Source organism: Mus caroli, unplaced genomic scaffold, assembly GCF_978045245.1.
Source record: "Mus caroli unplaced genomic scaffold, Mus_caroli_1 scaffold_8, whole genome shotgun sequence".
NCBI classification, from domain to species: domain Eukaryota; kingdom Metazoa; phylum Chordata; class Mammalia; order Rodentia; family Muridae; genus Mus; species Mus caroli.
Genome location: NW_028227263.1, coordinates 119497636 through 119501941, shown reverse-complemented (window position 1 = coordinate 119501941; position 4306 = coordinate 119497636). Strand labels below are relative to the sequence as shown.

Genomic DNA, 4306 nt, shown 5'->3' with positions numbered 1-4306 from the left:
ATTGATTTCCAAAGTAGTTGTACAAGTTTGTACTCCCACGAGTAATGGAGAAATGTTCCTTTTGCTCCACATCCTCAACAGATTGCTCTATACTTTGTTTCTTTTAAAAAATTGATATTTTCCTTATTTACATGTCAAATGTTATCCCCTTTCCCCGTTTTCCCCTCTCAGAGACCCCCTATCCCTTCCTCCCCCTCTGCAACTATGAGGGTGTTCCTCTACCCACCCACCCACTCCCACCTCCCCACCCCCAATTCTCCTATACTGGGGCGTCTATCAAGCCTTCATAGGACCAAAAACCTCTCCTCTCAATGATGCCTGACAAAGCCATCCTCTGCTACATATGCAGTTGGAGCCATGTGTACTCTGTGGTTGATGGCTTAGTCTCTGGGAGCTGCATGTGCATGTGTGGTGTCTGGTTGATTGATATTGTTGTTCTTCCTATGGGGTTGCAAATCCCTTCAACTCCTTCAGTCCTTTCTCTAATTCCTCTATTGGGCACCCTATGTTTAGTCCAATGGTTGGCTGTGAGTATCTGCCTCCATATTTGTATGACTCTTTATGGGACCTTTTTACCTGTGTTCTGTATTTCAAGGGAGTTAATTATGTCTTTCTTATAGTCCTCTATCATAGTCATGAGAAGTGATTTTAGATCTGAATCTTGCTTTTCCAATGTGATGGTTTATCCAGGACTTGCTCTGGTCAGAGGATTGGTTTCTGATGGTGTCAAGTAATCTTGGTTTCTGTTACTCAAGTTCTTACATTTGCCTCCTGCCAACTGATTATCTCTGGTTCTACCTGCCCTTGCTATATCTGACAGGAGCTTGTCCTTTCTGTGATTCTGATTGTGTCAGAACTCCTCAGAGTTCAGCTGTCTCTGTGATCCTGTGATCCTCTGATCTTGAGCTTCTGGATGTGTCTGGGATTCATGCTGCCTGTGGGACCCTGAGATCCTGGTATGACCAAGCTCCTGAGATCCTGTGATCCTGTGATCCTGTGTCCTGGGTGTGTTAGAGTGCCTGAGAGTGGAACTTTCTCTGGGTGTTGTGGGACTGGCTGCAGAGATCAGTGCCCAAAGTCTGCTCAGGGCACCTGCTCAGACTGGAAGGAATCCAAGCCACAGGTCGGGTGGGGTTCCTGAGTCCCTGGATCCCACTGGTCCCAGTTACTCCTGGTGGTGTTGGAACAGATGTTATGTCCGCCTCACCTCTGAGCCTATGATCCTGTCTGTGTTAGAGTGCCTGGGAGTGTAGCTTCATTTGGGTATTTTGGGACCGGCTGAAGAGATCTGTGCCCAAAGTCTGCTTAGAGCACCTGCTCAGACCAGAAGGAACCCAAAGCCATTGGTTGGGCAGGGTTCCTGCATCCCTGGATTGTGCTGTTCCCAGTTACTCCCGGTGGTGTTTGAACAGATGTTCTATCCTCCTCACCTCTGATCCTGTGATCCTGGCTGTGTTAGAGTGCCTAGGAATGGAACTTCCTCTGGGTGTTTTGGGACTAGGTGCAGAGATCTTCCTATAAGTTGTTCTTTTGTCTTAGTCATTCTGATGGGTATAAGATGAAATCTCAGATTCATTTTTATTTGCCTTTTCTGATGACTTAGAACTTTGTACATTTCTTCAAGTACTTTAAGATTCCTCTGTTGAGCATTCTCTGTTTAGCTCTGTAACACATTTTTTTTTCATTTTATGAAGACATTTCCCTTTAATTTATCCAAATATTTGACTTTCATGAAGTCACTTAATTAAGGGGAAATATAAGTGTGTAATATTAAACTTACAACATTATAGTACTTACAAGTTAGCTGACAGGAGAATCCTGCTTGTATGAAAATACAAATAGTCTATTTTTTTCTTGGCTATTTGCATATGAAAATGACAGGGACAAGCTCACCCCTCTTCAGATCTTAGTAAACTATGGAGCATAACTAGGACTGCTGACATGGAAATATAACTTATATGAATGTCCCATACGTACAACTTTAGATCTTCAATGCTTTTCTTCAAGTCCAATAGATCCTTTGCTTGCCTTCTTTTCTTATGTTAGCTTGTTACCTTTCTTTTCAACTCTTCCTTCCTTCTGCTCCTCTTTTATGACATGCTTTCTGGCTCTTTTATCCTCTTTGCTCTCAGTTTTGGAACCGGGCTGGGTGCATACTTTGGGTAGGTCACTGCCATTGATCATCTGCATCTGTTCAACCTGCTTTGCTATGAGACCTTTCTTAGGTAAGACTTTGAGAGGTATTCCTGTCTTAGAAGACAGGTGGATTTGTTTGGGCTTTGGTTCATATTTGATGAGCTGTGGGTGGTTGTATAAATTGGAGTATGTACTGCAAATTGATTCACAGTCCCACTTCTCTCTGGCTTCCTCAGGTACTACAGTAATGGCCTCTTCCTTTTCAGACTCATCAAGCTCATTTGCTGGCAGATCTTGATCCTTAAAAGGCTGAAGAGTATTTAATTTACACAATTCTCTTCCTTCTCCTTGTAGTAGTCATTCAAAACCTCCCAAAATTTATTGCTGTCAACTTGAATGGTACCTTCCAATTGTGCATTATCCAGAGCTCTGATTTCAACATCATCAAACTGTTCATAAAACTTCCCAAACCTCTCACCATGTAGAGTAACCTGTTCATTTCTCTTCATGACCGAGGTGGTCATGGAGTGCTCTGTGAAATGGCTTTTGGGTTCCTCTTTCCAAAACAGGGTTTTTTTTCATTTGGTTTGTTGGTGTCTAACTTTTTGAGTTCTTTATGTATTTTGGATATTAGTTTTCTCTTGGATGCATGGTTCATAAATATCTTTCCTGAATCTGTAGGCTGCCATTTTGTCCTATTGATAGTTTCCTTTGTCTTACAGAATCTTTTCAGTTTTATGAGGTCCCATTTTCAATTGTTGATCTTAGAGCCTGAGCCATTGCTATTCTGATTAGGAAATTGTCTCTTTTATTAAGACATTGAAGTTTATTCCCCTCTTTTTCTTCTATCAGACTTTGTGTACCTGGTTTTATGTTGAGGTCTTTGATCTACTTGAACTTGAATTTTGTGCAGGGTGATAGACATAGATCTATTTGCATTCTTCTACATGCAGACATCCAGTTAGACCAGCACCATTTATAGAAGATGCTTTCTTTTTACCCTTTACTTACTTTGCCTTTGTCAAAAACCAAGTGTCTGTAGGTGTGTGAGTTTATTTCTGGGTCTTTCATTCAATTCTATTGTTCAACCTATCAGTTTCTACACCAATACCATGCATTTTTCTTACTATTGCTCTCCAATACAGCTTGAGATCAGGAATGGTGATAACTCCAGAAGTCTTTTATTGTCCAGGATTGTTTTAGCTATCCTGGATATTTTCTCTTTGCTAAGAGTTTCTCTTTTATGATTTGGGAAGAATTATGTTAGAATTTTGATAGTAATTGCATTGAATCTGTAAAATCTCCTCCTCCTCCTCCTCCTCCTCCTCCTCCTCCTGCCCCTGCCCCTTCCCCTGCCCTTCCCCTTCTTCTTCTTCTTCTTCTTCTTCTTCTTCTTCTTCTTCTTCTTCTTCTTCTTCTTCTTCTTCTTCTTCTTCTTCTTCTCCTTCTCCTTCTCCTTCTCCTTCTCCTTCTCCTTCTCCTTCTCCTTCTCCTTCTCCTTCTCCTTCTCCTTCTCCTTCTCCTTCTCCTTCTCCTTCTCCTTCTCCTTCTCCTTCTCCTTCTCCTTCTCCTTCTCCTTCTCCTTCTCCTTCTCCTCCTCCTCCTCCTTCTTCTCCTCCTCCTCCTCCTCCTTCTTTCTTCTTTCTTCTTTCTTCTTTCTTCTTTCTTCTTTCTTCTTTCTTCTTCTTCTCTAGAGCCTTCAGATGTAATTTTAAATTTCTGGTATAAGGACTCTCTAAGTTCTTTATGAAGGCACTCAGTGCTGTGTACTTTCCTCTGAGCACTGTTTTCATTGTGTCCCATAAGTTTGGGTATGTTGTGCCTACATTTAGTTGAATTCTCTTGAAGTCTCTTTTTTAATTAGATATTTTCTTTATTTACATTTCAAATGTTATCCCATTTCCTGGTTTCCCCCTGAAAGCTCCCTAATCCCATCCCTCCTCCCCCTGCTTCTGTGAGGATGTTTCACTCCTCCTGTGTCCCTGCCCTGGTATTGCCCTACAAGGGCCTCTTCTTTCATTGATTCCCAACAAGGCCATCCTCTGCTACATATGAGGCTGATGCCTAGCCAGAGCAATTAGACAACAAAGGGAGGTCAAAGGGACATGAATTAGAAAGGAAGAAGTCAAAATATCACTATTTGCAGATGATATGATGGTATACTTAAGTG

The 4306-nt window shown here is 41.7% G+C and overlaps 1 pseudogene; it reads right to left on the bottom strand.

Annotated features, from left to right (window-relative positions):
* Window positions 1–1889: 1889 nt before the first annotated feature.
* Window positions 1890–2708, bottom strand: LOC110299252 (protein LTV1 homolog pseudogene; annotated as a pseudogene).
* Between the last annotated feature and the right edge of the window lie 1598 nt (window positions 2709–4306).